This window comes from Aphis gossypii, chromosome 2 (genome assembly GCF_020184175.1).
Source record: "Aphis gossypii isolate Hap1 chromosome 2, ASM2018417v2, whole genome shotgun sequence".
Classification (NCBI taxonomy): domain Eukaryota; kingdom Metazoa; phylum Arthropoda; class Insecta; order Hemiptera; family Aphididae; genus Aphis; species Aphis gossypii.
In genome coordinates, this window is record NC_065531.1 from 23,879,871 (window position 1) to 23,897,623 (window position 17,753).

At 32.1% G+C, this 17,753-nt stretch overlaps 1 long non-coding RNA gene across 1 annotated transcript; it reads left to right on the top strand.

Annotated features, from left to right (window-relative positions):
* The first annotated feature begins 5,968 nt into the window (after positions 1 to 5,968).
* Positions 5,969 to 7,065, top strand: LOC126550089 (uncharacterized). Its single transcript, XR_007604100.1, has 3 exons — positions 5,969 to 6,143; positions 6,250 to 6,721; positions 6,898 to 7,065. It is a non-coding gene; the product is annotated as an uncharacterized LOC126550089 (long non-coding RNA).
* Positions 7,066 to 17,753: the final 10,688 nt, after the last annotated feature.

Genomic DNA, 17,753 nt, shown 5'->3' on the forward strand with positions numbered 1-17,753 from the left:
AAAAACGATATCTTGTAAATAATACTTGTGCGTTTGATTCTGTGACTGTAATTATTTCAAGAGCATATATTGATAATGATATATATAAACATTTTGTTGATGAAAGTTCTGATCAGTTTTTGAATTTTTGCAAATCAGTGGCTTATGGAAATGCTCCTAAAACTATATATAAAGAACGAGTTAAATTAATAAGGAAAATATTTAACGAAGATGACGGAGTATCTGGTTTGAAAGTTATAAACTGTGAATGCAACGTAATATTCATAATTTATAAATTATTAAAAGAATTTCCTTCAGCTTAAGAACATATTAAATGTTCTAATACAAATTGTAAGTATGCCAATAACTTTAAAAACTGTAGTAGAGTTGTATTGGATAGAGAAAAACTTCAGAAAATATCAAATTTGGAAGGGCTGCTAAAAACATATATAGAAGAGAGAAGTTATGATTGTCGTCAACCATCGTGCAACGGAATAGTTTCAACAAGTAAACAATTAAGTCATCATATATTTATTGAAATGGACCAAGTCGTAGGTACCAAAAATTTTACAATGGTTCACTTCCCAGTAGAATTGAGTGTCAATAACGAAAGGTACGTATTATTTATTAATTAATCTATGAATGATAATGAAATTATACTACATTATATTTTTTACTCAGCTTTTTATTAAATGGATCCATTAATTATACAAATGGACATTACATTAGTCATGTACGCCGTTTTGGCGTACATGACTATATATTTTACGTATATATTTTTTAACCGATTTGGTTAAAAAAATTGCAAGATGTAAGAAACCAGGACAGATGAAAGTGAATCCACATTTATTGGTTTATACCAAAAAGTAATATTTTTAGTAAGCAATTTACTGTTGTATTTTATATTTCAATTAAAGATACGAGTTTGTATTTTTTAACGAGTCATAATTTTTTTACAGTTGTATTTTGAATTTTGTATTATGTACTTAACTCAAAATCAGCCAACGTATAGTTAATCGGATTGTTGGACCTAATCGGTCAAAATCGGGGGGCTGCGTGAACTTGGCCCCCGGATTTTTGTTTTTTGATTCCTAAGTTTTCTGGTGGTTTACAAATTCACAAATTTAATTTACAATTATTTACAATTAATTTACAATGGATTGCAATATGTCCGAATTCGATCGGCCAAAGTCGGGAGGCTGCGTGAACTTGGCCCCCGACTTTGTTTTTTGATTTCTAAGTTTTCTGATAATTTACAAATTTGGAAATTGAATTTACAATTATTTACAATTGTTTACAATTTGTCCGGAAGCGATCAGATAGATTGGGGGGGCTACGTGAACTTGGCCCCCGAACTTATTTTTGACCTAACGGCCGAGGGGGGTGTTTACAAATTCAGATATAAAATTTACAATTATTTACAATTAATTTACAATTGTTTGCAATAAATTTAAAAGTTTTGCACAAAGTCGGGGGGCCAACTTCATGTACGTTTCAAACCACCGCAAAAATTTCCAAATTATGAAGTGTTTCCACTGAAGGTGGTAGATGAAGAAAAAAGATCATCATTTCGACTTGTTACTAATAACCGATGATGAAAATTCTCATTTTACCTACATCTCTAATTTTTCCCGACTTGTGCGATCATAGAAAACCCGACATAAAGCAAGTGCGGTATTTTGTAAACAATGCTTTACATCGTTCGAACCTCTAAATATTAATAAATATGAATTAAATGAACGCATACGATTTGAAAAACACAAGTTAATATGCGGAACACACAAACCAATTTTACCTCGAATGCCTACCCCCGGATCGATGTTAGAATTCGCCGCATGGAAAAAACTCAACGACATCCGATAGTTATATATGCTGATTTTGAAGTACTACTAAGAAAATCCGATGAAAAATGTGGGAACAATACAAAAGCTATTCAAAAACACGAGGCCATGAGTTATGGTTTTATGGTTAAAGCAAATAACGAAATTCCCGCGGAACTGCTAGAACAATTGAATATTCCAACTTCACCTATAATTTTTCGTTTCGATGAAGATAATCAGAATGTAGGTGAACATTTTGTGAAGAGTATCGTTGAAATAGCTGAAAACATTGAAAAATTACTACAAACCAACATACCAATAACCTTTACTACAGAACAACAACAAGCACATAATTTATGTAAGACATGTAATTAATGTAAAAACGGTTTCTCTGTGGGAAACCATAAAGTTGCTGATCACTGTCACTTATCGGGTAAATTTCGACAAACATTGTGTAATACCTGCAACCTCAAGCTTCAAACACCAAATTTTGTACCATGTTTTTTTCACAATTTATCGAATTATGATGCACATTTTATTGTAACTGAACTCGGTCTCGATGTGAAAAGAATTTCTGTAATACCAAACAGTGAAGAAAAATTCATCTCATTTTCAAAACACGTTTCCAACAACTTTTCAATACGGTTCATCGACACATTAAGATTTATGGCTTCAAGTTTATCAACACTCTCGGAAAATTTATTAACACCAGGGTTCGAAAAATTTAGAGAAACAGCTAAACATTTTAATGCCGCAGACCTCCACTCGTTACTCGTAAAGGTGTTTACCCTTATGAGTATACGGATGGTTGGAACAAGCTGGAGCAAACCCATTTACCGAAAAAGCAATTTCTTTACACAGTACGCTAACAGAATCAAATACACAAGAAGAAGATTATGAACATGCAAAAACTGTTTGGAGTCACTTTGGAAAGGGGAAGAAATATAATTGATTGGGAAGGGGAAAAATATTTGATGGTCAGGTGTCATATTTAGTCGAAATCAGAATATTATATATATTATTTTTCTTCAAAAGGTAAGGGTTTGAAGGAGAAGGTATAAAATATATGCCAGTTACGTGTAGGATCTGGTGATGGTGTTGGGTTTATGCGTGTTGCCTATATTGAGTAATTAATACAAATTTGGGAGGAGCTGTGTAGTTTGCCTATACAGGTCATGCCTAATGCCTATCCTTTTACATGTAAATTTAAGGGGGGGAGGTTCTAGAATCCCCATTTTACACCTACTAACATACTTATTAAATTTTTATCTGAAAACAAAAATTAAAATATATATACATATAGTACTCATTATAATTTAATTCTGAAATTATAACTTCATATTGGATTTAAAAATTGCATAATTATATTATTGCGGTTAATTACTATATAATAGCTTTATAACTTATGATAACACAGAGATTTTATTTATGGTTAAAATATAACAAGTTTGAATTGATATTATATTATAATGGTTATTGTCGTTTTATTCGAGTGCCTAATGGTCTTTCTGTGTTATTCGTCAGCTTGTTTTTATTCGTCTTAAAAAAACAAAATGTCATCAAAAAAAAAAATAAATCTGGCTCTGTACCGGCGACCAAAAACAAACCATTATAGATTTTATGGAGTCACATCCTCATCTCTCCAAAGGTAAATTTAGCGCCTCATTTACCAATGAGAAAGCAACAAATCTATGGCAGGAACTAACAACACTTTTGAATTGTATACCGGGACTAATAAAGAATGGAAAGCTTGGCTTCGAGCAAGTATTTCAATTCTTAAATATTTTGAATTAGTTCATATTTATTCGACAATATAAAAAAAAATTAGTAGGTAACAAGATATTTTTTTAATTTAGACATGGCATGATATGCAAAATACAAAAAAGCAAAATTAAATACAAATTTTCGAACTACTGGTGGTGGTGGATAAATAGCTACGCCACTAAACAAATTGGATGAATCCCTAGTAGGCATTATAGGTGAAGTACCAATAACAGGAGACCCGTGGACAATGGAAACTATGTAACGGATTACATTTGATTTTCAAAAATCGTCAACTTCAACGATATAAATATATAAAATACAGATTTAAGTTTTGGATTAAGTAATAATTAATTACTAATAATTTCATTGTATATAATATATTGTACATTTCAGATTTTCACAATTATCACCAACGTCAGTAGCACCGTTATCGGTCGACTATATTACTGATCAAAATTTATCGCAAACGTAAGAATTTACATGAATTAAATTAATAAAAAATTAATAGTTACAAATATTTGACAAAATATATTGTTCAAAATGACAAAATATTTGGTATACATAAATTAATGTATGTGTTAATTTATTGATTTTTAGTGATTTATTTGATAATTCTATTATTGGTGTTGAAAGAAGCGTGAACAGTACTACACAGTCTACACAGCCTACACATCATGAACAAGAATCACAAACAACAGTAATTTATGCTAATGATAAATCAGCTGATAAAACTGATAAAAGGTATGGGTTTTATGTAAAATGTAGTAATATTTATATAGTTATATGTGAATGAGTGATAAGTGTGAATGTAATAAGTGAATAATATTTTAAATAAACAATGATGTGTGATGGTGTGGTACTGTGGTGGGAGGAGGGTGGCCGAATACTATACCTACTTATACTTGACTTTAATTTCAGGTACAACGATTTATTAAGTACTTATAAGACTACGGAATTACGAAATAAACCAAAAAAAGACAGTACAACAAAAGACAGCAGTTAGAACAATCAGTAAAAGCTACGACGGACCTTGGCGTATTAAGTAGAGAAAAGAATAATTCTAGAAAATTATTATGAAAAAAAGCTTTAACTTCTTCAACAAAAATTAAAACTGAAGGAAAGAAGTGTGATTGCTAAAGAAAAAATAGCAAAAAGTATTTCAGATTTAGCAGAAAATCATTTTGCAAAATAATAATATAAATAATAAAAATATAAAATTTAAATACTTGTAACGTCACAGAATTTTAGGCCATTCCTTATCTCTATGCGTAATTATAAGTAACATAATAACGGTTATACAATAACGTTCCCCCGCTCTCCTACCCAGTGATCGGTTGTCGCTGTCGGTCGGACTCCACCGCCGTCGTTGGCTTTGCGTCAGCAGGGCATACCAGTACACCCAAACTATTGTCAAATTTCCCACCGCAAGACAACACTGCAAGCCACCGATATTCACCGACTACGTCCATCACGATCTCCGTCTCTGCGCATTTTGTCAAAAACCGTCTACTGGGTCACTACAACTGGATACTGTTCACAACTGATACAATCCACCTATACCCACGTGACTGACCAACGGTTTTTTTTTTTGTCTTCTTTTTTCTCTTTGATCTATCATTTTTTTGACACGTCGTACATGACAACATGATGGGATTACTACATCTACGGGCCTGTGGCGGGCGAAGCCACCACATCTACAACGGTTTTCCATCACGTCGAGGTCACCATCAACACCTCCAGCCTTCAGTCGTCGTAATGTATAAATTTTCCAAAAAAAACCCCCCTATTAATATATATCCATTTTATCATGTCGTTTCTTATATCTAATTTCTCTCTTAAAGTCCTCTTTTTTAAATCTCTATACCCCGGTAACCGTTCTCACGGAGCCGTGGGTCCGTCTTAATATATATATTATACAAAATAATATTCCTATTACCTTGTAATTAATATAATAAGCTCGGTAACCAAATTTCGGAGCCGCAGCTCATATTAATATTATTCTATCCCCATTTATCCCCCCAATCAGTGGCGTAATTAGGGTGTTGCATGTGTCGCACTTGCAACACCAAAAAATTTTCAGGTGTTGCAAAAGTATCATTTTGAAACACCAAAAATATTCAAGTTTATTATCCCCCCTCCCTCCATTTATTTTGGTATTAATAATACCACGGTCTAAGGTCTTATGTGGTCTTATGTAGATTATTAATACTAATAATATTAATATCTACGAGCGCCGAGCGCATACCGGTGGCATATCTCAATTCTCAATATCTGTGATACCACTGAATTAAAATATTTGTTATAATCGAGAAATCTTAGTTGCAAAGTTATTTGATTAATTGTTTATAGTGGTTTTGTATCACGTGGAGAACGCACGGTACTATCTTGCATCGTGGCGGAACGCGTAAACCGAAAAATAACATAACATTCTTCTTTAATTCTTTTTCATTGTCTTACATTTTTCGTAAACTTCTCGTACAAATTGTTCAAAACCAATGGCGTCTAATAAAAGACAGCGACAGCCAGAAGGAGTACAGAAGATAACAGCATTTTTAACAAAAAAAACCAAGTCTAGTACTGGTAAGTAATTACAGAGTATATACTGAATATTGAATACTAAAAACGATAATAATTAGTTAATAGTTTATTCACATACGTGATACTTACAATTTACATCAATTTGTAGAACAACCTGATCCAGGGTCAAGTATTTTAAATACTAAAACAAATGAAGTTACAGAATCTGATGTTCAATCCAATGTCAATGAATGTATGTTTTTTACTAATTTAATTGGTTTATTTTGTGTATATTATTTAGTGAAATCAATGTTTGCAATTGTAATGCTTTTGTGATTTTGTTGAGTGTTTTTATATCTCATGATTAGTTCCTATGTATTTTAGATAGAAATGTTATGCTAAGTAATGTTATTAATTTGTTAATTATTTGTTAGGTACATATAAATATTTTTCTTTTTTATATTTTATCTACATAAACTGCAATAATATATGTTATTTTGTTTTAACTAATTAATTAAACAATAATATTATACTATACTATAGTAGGTACATTTTATTATTTTAATCAATAAGTAACTACTATAATATTTTATATTATCCATGCTTACATCTACATGTGAAAACCAATCCTTGTTTAACAAGTAAGTAAATGTTTTTTAGTTTGTAGGTATTATTAAAAATTAAAATTATTTTTATTTTTTATACTTATTTTGCTTGTTTACTGATTGTTAGAATTGTCAAAATAAAAAAAACTGAAATGTACCTTACCATACTACATTTTAAAATTATTTTTTAATAATATTAATTATAATTACAGTGTCTGTTGTATTAAATGATCAAGATCCTGCATTGAATGTTAATGCATACCATCTGATTAGTAATAACTTTGGCCCATACCAACCAAAAGACATTCAGTTTCCACGGGTAAACGGTAGGTCATTCAGACAGGATTGGTATGTTCTACATGAGTGGCTAGAGTACAGCCCAATTAATGACGCAGCCTTCTGTTTTACTGCCGATGCTTTCCACCATCAAATAAATATAATGAATTGGCTTATACATTACATGGTTTCAAAACATGGGCTAGAGCAACAAAATCATTTAAAGATCATGAAAATAGTGCCTCTCACAAAGAAGCTAGTGTTAAAGTGTCTGGATTTCATTCAAGTAAAAATGTTGGAAGTATTGCAACAAATGTAAGTACTTATTATAAACAAACTGTTCAGAAAAACAGAGAGTATTTGACAGTAGTTTTGGATAGTTTGTTGTTTTGTTGTCGCCAAGGTATAGCTATACGGGGACATAATGAAAGCGAAGATTCATTAAATAAGGGTAATTTTCTTGAACTCTTACACCTCAGGGCTAAAAATAACAACATTTTGCAAGAATATTTTTTACAAAAAGAACATCATTACAGATATACCAATGGAACTTACCTTAATGAATTTATAATATAATGTCAAGTCAAGTTCTTAGAAATATAACTTGTGATATAAGAAAAGCTAATATATATAGTATTTTAATCGATGAAACTCAAGATCTATCAAGACATGAGCAAGTTGCTTTTATTATTCGTATGTAATGAAGTATTTGAACCAAATGAGTATTTTTAGGGTTCTATAAAACAAATCGTACTGATGGAGAAACTCTTGCTAATTTAGTTAAGGAAGTACTCTGTAATAATAATCTACAAATTCAAAACTTACGAGGACAGTGTTAGATGGTGCGGCTGCCATGCGTGGGCAATATAATGGTGTACAAGCAAAATCCGTGAAATAAATCCACTTGCGATGTATGTGCATTGTATGCTCATATATTAAACTTGTGTTTAATTGATTTTAGCTAAACAGTTATTTACGCAGTAGATACATTTTGTACAAGTTTTTTAAACTTTAAAATGTAAATCAATTTTAAGTATTAGGTACTTATTTTAATTGAATTGGAACTATTTAGTGTACTTGGTGTTTTTGTTGAATTTTTACTAAAAGTTGGTTCACAATCATCTTGATTTATATTTTTAGAAAAATAATCACTAATTTTACGTTTTGACATAATTGTAACAATATGGTAATAAAAAATAATTATGAAAATATAAAATATAAAACTATTAATTATTTTCAAAAACGCACAACTGCACAAGGTACAATCAAATGACAAAGTCTTAAGTCATAGATAGAAGTACTCTACAGTCTACAGCCCGAAGTTATTACTGTTATTAGTTATTATGGCTAGGTTTCTCGGTTATTCATAACAATAGATTGTGACGGGAATCCCGGAACGGACTTTTGGTCTGTGGTGATGAATATAATCTGTACTGTCGTACTAATATATCGATGCTCGATGGGCACGTTCATATAACATAGATATCGAAACATAATGGACTGAAATGTTTTAATGTTATACTAGCCCATTGGTACCTATAAAACGTAATTACTCACAGATGTGTATCTACTAATTTTGGTCGGCCGCCGTATGCGTACTCTCATGGTACGGAATATATAATATATTTTTATATCTTTGATAATAATTATTAACACAACTTAAAAATTAAACCCCAATTATGCAATACCTCTTTTTTTCGAGAAAAGTAAAACTAGCATGAAACTAAGAAAATGAAAAAAAAAAATTCATGGGGGGATATGACCCCCCCCCCCCCAACGTGAGCACGCCCCTGTCGTCCTGTTTATTTTGTACAACTGTTGTCATCTAGGCCAGTTTAATAATTAATTTAGTTATTGTATTTGTTATTATTTGTAACTATTATTATATAATAAGAAAACAAAGATTTGAATTATTTTATTATTCGTATCATTTACTTATTATTATTTATTTAATTGTTTGTTAAATAGTTTCATTCAAAAAAAAACTATATTTTGAATATTATTTAATTATTATCAGGATCATTTAGCACAGGCCGTCATCACTGGCCAGCGATCGACGTCATCAAAAGGTCTGTGAGTACTTATTTAAAATTTGTATTATTCACTGAAATAAAATATTGTTGTAATTCACAGATACTTAGGTTTTGTGTCATATATTCTATTATTGTTATATTTATATTTATATTGTTGATATATTATTGATGTAAATTTTATAATCGAAACCAAATAAAAACAAGATTACGTTCTGTTGTCGAAAGTTAAGTTTGAAAATTAATTGTAATCGTACCAAAATTCGGCTACGGCCAACAAGAACATCATTTATTAAACATAAATTGCATTAAACTAACACTCCTAGTTATACTGAATCTTACCTATCCATACTGTTTTCAATTTTAGTAGCTTTACTTAAGTTTTCAAAGCTATACTTCAATTCCTCGACCTCTCTAGGCCCGTAATTTGATGTAGGTTATAATATGTTTCCACAATATTTAGCCATTCTTCATCTCTTTGATATTGCTGACCAGTAACTATGTTCATATAAATATTTATATAAAATATACAAAACCATTATCATTTTTTTTATGTACTCATACTTCTTTATTTTACTTAGAAAACTTACAAGTTCCGAGTGATGCGAATGACTTATTTGCTTTGCAATTCTGTACATTGTCACTTATTACAAACAATTATTTTAATTATTAAAATATAATAAATAATATAATAATTAATAAGAAATTAAAATTTACTTTGTTGTAACTGGCAATCTTTTCGTTTGTCTTTTTGCATATCATATAGAGTTTTCAATTGTTGAACAGTTCTAGACCCTGTTTCTGAACGACGATTGTACTGTGAAGTAATTAACTCCCAGGTTGGTTTTTATTCTTCTTACACTTAATACTATCAGTCTAAAATGAATATTTAGTTCAAATTAATATTGAGTTAAATGTTATACTGTACATTAATGAAATGGGTACCTACATACTTTAATATTTTCAATTACATTTTTGAATGGCATTATTAACTTAATTACAACTGTTTGTCTTGCTCGATGATGGTTTTTGTACGAACGCGTTTAAACTTCGAAGCCATTGTAGGTAACAGTTAAATTTAATCTCAAGTAGGAACTATTTGTTATAAGTAGGTACTCAAGTCTCAAGTGGATTTTACTCATTACTGATTACTGGATTTGAATTTTGATTGTAGTGATTTTAATAATAATAATAAATTTATATCAGTAGGATAAAATAGTCGATTCTAAAAACCGCACCCTTGGGTGTGCCGCATCCCGCACCCCACAACCGCATCCCGCACCCTTGGTGTGTACCGTGTACCTCCCGCACCCTTGGTGTGTACCTCCCACATACCGCACCCTTGGTGTGTACCGTGTACCTCCCGCACCCTTGGTGTGTACCTTCAACATCCCGCACCCTTAATGTGTTACCATCGTACACCCCCTCCATTAGATCCGCCGCAACCTGTTCATTCACGCAACCGGTATAATATTCGCGCATGAGCACAGAGTCCATTGACAAAATGAAGAAAGCTGATGTATTTAAAGAATTATACACATGACATCTTATATTTATGGTACATTTAAGAAAGCGCGGTCATTTTCAAAGTAATTTTACATCCAGGCCGACGCTACCAAAGTGGACCATTCATTCTCACACGACTTAGCAGTTTATCTTTTGATTATTCAGTGTATATAATATCTAACGCACAAGACAGTACGAGGTTTTTTCGGCTACGAGAAAGAGCTTAAATAACGAACGCACCAATCACAACATATTAGAATCATCCAGCTGTATTAACGTAAGTAAATGGTTTTGTAAGAATAATTAAAATATTTAGAAGTATACATAATCAAATTTTTAGATGACTGACACCAACACCGACAACAGCATCCATAACGGAGAATATGATTTTACTACAGATTTAAACGAATCACCGATAACTAGCCCCGTCTCATTAAATATGTCAAATTTATTCACTTCGTATAGTGCTATAGTAAGTTGCTAATTTAAGAAATTATAATTTAAGATTAAATTAATTGTTATTGTTTAGACTCACCTGAAGCATTTCATCGGAATCATACTCACCAGATAGTACTCCCCATGTAGTAACTCACCCAGAGAGTATCATCATTAATCGTTGGAATAATGGAAACTTCTTACACATCTTCGATGAGACCCTACTCGTCTAATGTTGTGGGAGATGAATGCTAAAATGCTGAGTTGTGCAAACACATGGACCAGTATGAACAATCGATTGGAAAATTGCTTGCTGATGACTGGGCCAACAACAAGCAGAGAAAATGCTGAATTATAATAAACATATGGATGAGTTATGAGTGGTTGGGGTAGTGATTTCGATAATTTAATAAATTTATTTTAAACAAACATGTGTTATATACATTTTTTTTTCTCATTTAATACTTGACTTATTATTTCCAACATTCTGGTTAAATCATATATGAAACGACTAACTACATACATCATTTAAAAATAATAAAGCACACCAGCTTTGGTTCTGCAGTATATCGCCACGCCCTTAGACCCCCCCCTTAATCCTCAATCTTAGCCCTCAACCCCCGCAACCGGTTATATATATATATAGTTGCACATGCGCACAGACTACTACCACCAAAAAATATCCCATGGCGACAGACGACCGGACAGTCAAGTGGTCGATGGTCACGACAGACTTCAGTCGCTTCTCAGCTAAATTCACACTCGACGTTCTCGTAGTCTTTACAATTTGTATTTTCAGTTGTTTTTAAATATTGAAAAAAAAAATGATTAAATGTGATCAGTGTTTAGCCGTTTTTAGGCGTAAAGATAGTTTAATTCGTCATAAAAAAAACCATGATGGTGTTCGTTTTTCGTGCACAATATGTACATCAACGTTTAGCTATAAATCTGGATGTGTTCGTCATATGAAAAACGTGCATAGTATGTATATAATATTTTCATTTTTTAATTAAAATATATTAAATATTCATTATCATTATTTTTTTCAAGGTGTTGCTCATGCTCAACCATTAATAAGACGTGTTGAGATAGCGACCGCTCCGCCTGTACCCGACACACCAATAAACACGATCGACAGCCTTCACATGAGGAAATTGAAATCGCGCCACAGATATTTGTGCCAGATATACCAGCTGGACGATCAAATACCATCCAGTCCGTTCAAAATAATGTGGACCGCTCCGCCCTGTACTCGACACACCAATAAACAATCGTCAGCCTTCGCATGAGGAAATGAAATCGCGCCACGATATTTGTGACAGATATATACAGCTGGACGATCAAGTACTCATCAATTCAGTCAAAATAATTTTACATTTGGGGAGAAACGAACAATGGGTGACGCGTTATGTGCTGAAGTGTTGGTATTGTTGAAAATGTCGGGGTATGTGAAACAAGGTAAGATTTATCTTAATATATAAGCGCGGGCGTTATTTAAAACTTTTTCTTTTTTTTTTTTTAAATCTTTAGATTCTTTTATGAGAATTGTAGGAAGTAAACGCCGACATGTGGGGGGTAACGCGTCGTGTGTTAAAGTGAAAAGGGCTCGTATGAATATGATTAAAGGTTTAGGTTTTAAGGAGATTAAATCGGCATTTAATAGAAAAATTGTTGGTACTATGCCAAAATTCCGGAAACGTTATCATACGTATCAAATCCAAATCTAACGTCCGCTATCGCGCTCACTTTCTTTACAAATAATAACGAAACGCAAATCTATCTCGGTTCCAACACGTAACGCAAAAATGCTTAAATTGTATATATGTCATATCACCTGAACAGTGTTCATTAACACATGTCTTAAATTGGTCTCACCTTGTTTGAATAATACTATTAAATTAGCGTGTCTCGGATCAACTGTTTAGGCATTTTTGAATAATTCTGAGTAGGTAAAATATATTATTTTATTGTGACGTCCGCGGGAAAAAAATTCCCTTATCACATTCTGATGTTCTCCGATAACATCGTCCATAATAAATATCGAGTTTGGTAAAACTTTTTCTGGTGAAATGACTTTATCGTTCTCGAAAAATGTAAAATGTTAACACCATCAATATCGTCAATTATACTTTTTAATAATTTATTTTGGTTGTTCTAACGTTTTAGAGTATATGTAAACGTTTTCAAATCGTAAGCCATCTTATCAACGAGTAGAAAATATATCAAATTTGTTTTGCCGCATCCGGAGCTACCCGGAAATAGCTCACCATGCCTAAACTGTATTGCGTCCGGAGTATCAATGTTATAAATTTGAAATTTTTTCTCTTGTTCGATAAAACGCATTTTTCACTATAAATATCAATGTCATGTAATTGAAAGCGTCACACGATGTCTCCCGTTCGTAAGCGAAACAACAATAAGGGTTCGGTCTTATTAACTCTGCCATAAATAATTTACCAGTGGAATTACATTTGCCCGGTTATAGGTAAGTTACTACATTACATAATTAATTATATAATTGGTAAAAATTTTATTAATTGCTGGTACTGGTACAAAATTAAGAAAGCTGGTCCTGCGCGGTGACACGAGGTATAAACAATCTAGACGAATTGGCCAGAATCATGATATAGCTTATGAAAAAAGTAATTCACTAGCCGATAGATAACAGCCGCCGAGACGAAATATTAGAAAATCAAGCTTGGGAAGTGTTTAAGTCTAAAAACAACGGTATTAAGGAAAAAGCCGCATCCTGGTTGGTTACTACAGCTATGAAGGCTAAACGCAAGATGGGTGCTGGTTGTGGTTTTAAACAGATGGTTTTGGCAGCTAAAAAATCGATCAAAAATAAAATGAATGAAAAGAATATAACTAAGTTATAAAAACATGTTTGTCAGCTGCTAAAAAAACGAAAAATATGAAAACTAAAACTCCAAGAATTATACCTATATATGAAAAAGGGCGGTTGTTTTTTACCTTTAATACTATTTTTTCTGGTTATCGGCATTAGGTGCTCTTACCGGCGGCGTCGGAATATAGTAAAAGTTGTAAATGAATTAAATTCTGGTAAAAAAAACGACTATTCATCTAGGAAAAGGTTTATATCTTTCACCACACAAGGGCCGATCTTATAAGATGTCAAAGGTAAAGGTGTTTCTCGCCGCCTTACAAGGTGGAACAGTGAAGAAAACTAAAAAAAACTAATTCTACGTTTACCCGATAGCGTTGTACGTTATGAGATTATAAAATACGCTGGCATGTTTGAAAATACCTCATTTCATAGGAGTGTTTTTCAAGAGACAAGTTACCTCTAAGAGTTAAACACAAGAGTCGGCGGTAATTATTTGGACCTCGAAATCGGTACAGGAACGCATTGGGTAGCGTATAAAAAAATCGGGAAACAAGTTAAATATTATGATAGTTTTGGAAATTTACCACCACCGCTAGAAATACAAAAATATTTCAACGGGTGTAATATCGAATATAATTACGACAGACATCAAAATACAATACGACACAAACTGTGGACATTTGTGCCTACAATTTTTGTCATGTACACCATAACCTAAACCGGTAACTCGAGTGAATTGTCTTGTGACTTTTTCCCACCGATAGAAGTCAGTAAAAATGCTAAGATCTCTGTTTGTTGGGTTTTCAAACAAATAATTCTATTCCTAATATAAACGAAAAGTGTAATAAAATAGGTTTTGTTTATAATGATGTAAGCGTTAGCTATACAATACCTACAGGCTCTTATGAGTTGACAGAAATTGAAAGGGCAATAAAATATGCATTACATGGCACAGATATATTATTCGATTTGAAAGCTGATAATAATACACTAAAATGTACAATGTTTTGTAATGAAACTGTAGATTTTACCATGCCTAATAGCTTAGGTCAGTTGTTGGGTTTCAAAAATTGTAAATATCCAGCTAATGTAAATCATGAATCAGATACGGTGGTTAATTTACAAAAACAAACTGTATGTATATCGAATCAAACCTAGATAGGCTCATTCAACAACGGAAAGCAGTGCCATACAATACACGAGTTTTATCCGAATGTGCCTCTAGATTATAAAATAATAGAGATACCATCACATTGGTATTTACCCTATCAATTCTACATCTATAACACATACAAGTATAATTTTAAAAAACCAGAACGGCGAGTTGATCGATCTACGAGGTGAACCGATATCAATACGACTATTAATTCAGGACTTGTGATAAAATGGCTTTGCAATTTTATAATATATATAGGCCTGCATATGTAAAACCCGTTAGTCGTGTAAGTATCACTAACAAGACAACAACTCTAAAGAAAAAGAAAAAGAAAAATTCCAAAAAAGTTGGAAAAAGTCTAACAGCTGAAAATTTAGCGTTTTTACGTTCGTTAAACGCTATTTAATATGGACAATACATATTTAGATGTGACAGCTGGATACGTTGACGAATGTAGAATAACGCAACGAAAATTGATTATCACTCGTTTTTACCTTATTCCACATCCGCTCTCTCTAATAACGATGAAGTACGTATTGCTTTACATAACACAGAATGCTATACTCTACCATGAGAGAGTTATATTTACATCGAGGGAACAATAACCAAGCCTGCAGAAAAACTGATGACATTCGATTTATAAGCAACGGGCTGGCGTTTTTTTCTCGAAAAAATATGAGATAAACGGAATTCAAATTCAAAAACTCGCTAATCCAGGTATAACGACTACATTAAAAGGATATTGTTCTTATAATAAATCGAATATTACATCGCACCATAACGCCGCTTGGGATAATGACTTTGAAAATGTTAATAAAGATTTCATTGACAGTAATATGTTTAACGGTTGTATTAATCTAAAAGATTTGTTTGGTTTTGTGAAGATTATAAACGTATTTTAATAAACTGCAACCAACAACTTATATTAAATAGAGCTTCGATAGATATAAATGCCATTAAGCAGTACTCAAATAATAAAGTTGTCACAGATGCGCCTAAACTAAAAGACGTTAAAATAATTATAACGAAAATATTATGGCGCATGCCTATAGTAAAAGTTAGTGACAAAGAAAAAAATAGATTGTTGAAAGTAGTAAACAATCAAAAACCACTAACATGTGGTTTTAGATCGTGGGAGTTGTGCGAATATCCGTTTCTACCTCAAAACACATCGCATTCATGGAAAGTTAAAACATCCAACAAATTGGAAAAACCACGATATTTTATCATAGGATTTCAAACTGAAATTAAAAATAGTCCAAGTAAAGCAATGTCATTTTCGACCATTGTAAAATTAAAAACTTGAAGGTTTATTTAAATACTGAAGTATTCCCCTATGAAGATTTCCAATGCGACTTTACAAAGAATAAAATTGGTACATTATACCACGCATACACCGAGTTTCAAAAATCTTACTATGGAAATGAAATGTTACACCTCTATTGTCCAGATGCGATTTTAAAATCTTTCACCGATTATAATTGTTGACATGAGCAGACAGAACGATAACATAAAAACACCAACTGTCGATCTCAGGATTGAAATTGAAACCGATGAAGCTTTTCCCGCTTCCACTTCAGCTTATTGTTTAATATTACACGATCAAATTATAACTTATAATCCATTAATGGAAGAAGTGAGAACCTTGTAAATATTTTTTTTCAATATTAAATAATCTTGTAAATATTTATTGTAACCTTAATATTAATTAATAAATAAAAATAATTTTTTTTAATATATCATGTTTTTTTTTTTTATTTCACATAAATTATTTCATACAATTATTAAAAAAGTCGACGCTTGGTTTTACGCACTGTTGCGGGATAATGAGTGTATGTCGATGATGATGTTGGTGTTGTGTCGAAAAAATCTGGACCGTCATTTTGATCGAACCCATTATTAGCATTATCCGACTGAAAAAAAAATATATATAGTTTGTGGTAAAAATGAGCGACTATATAATAATATTATAAATTATTACAATGCTCTGTGAATTTAATTTTTAACTTTTCAAATAATTGGTGCCATATTATTTTCTCTTCAGAACCACGTGAACGAGACGTGTGATAGGGAATATGATGATACTGATAACGCGAGGAGACTCCAAATTTTTTTTTTAATTTCTTATTCGTTATAGGGTTTCATTATTTTTTTTCTTTATTTGTAAATTATAAATACCTTATCATCCGCGTGATTAATCATATCATGGGTATAAGGCTCCATGTTTGTTTGAGTATAAGGCTCCATGTTTATTGGTGAAAATCTTGGTGATAACGGCGAAATCGGAGACATCATTGACAGATTTTCATTTAACTAAAATAATAATAATAATAATAATAATTAATGTATTAAATATCACTGTTTATGTAACAGTTTATTAAACTGTTTATGTTTAAGTAAAGTTGGTTGAGTTCATAAGATGTGCAGGTGGTGTCGGTGGTACATATTTGAAAACCTTGGAGTACACTTTTGCATTGTCAGCGATTGAGCCAGCCATATTTGTTGGTAGAAATATTTTAAAACAGGAGTAAACGATTAATATTTTAAAACGGAGTAAACGATTTGTAAACAGACTGAGTGTATTGGTAAAAATATTTGAAAACGGAGTAAACGATTAATATGTGCCGTATGGTACACGATTGTCAACAGACTGAGCGTTCAACAACTCTTGTCTGCCGATTTTCTATATTATTAAGAAGGGGTAAATACTCTGTGCGCATGCGCGAATATATTATACCGGTTGCGTGAATGAACAGGTTGCAGAGGATCTAATGGAGGGGGTGTACGATGGTACACACCAAGGGTGCGGGATGTTGA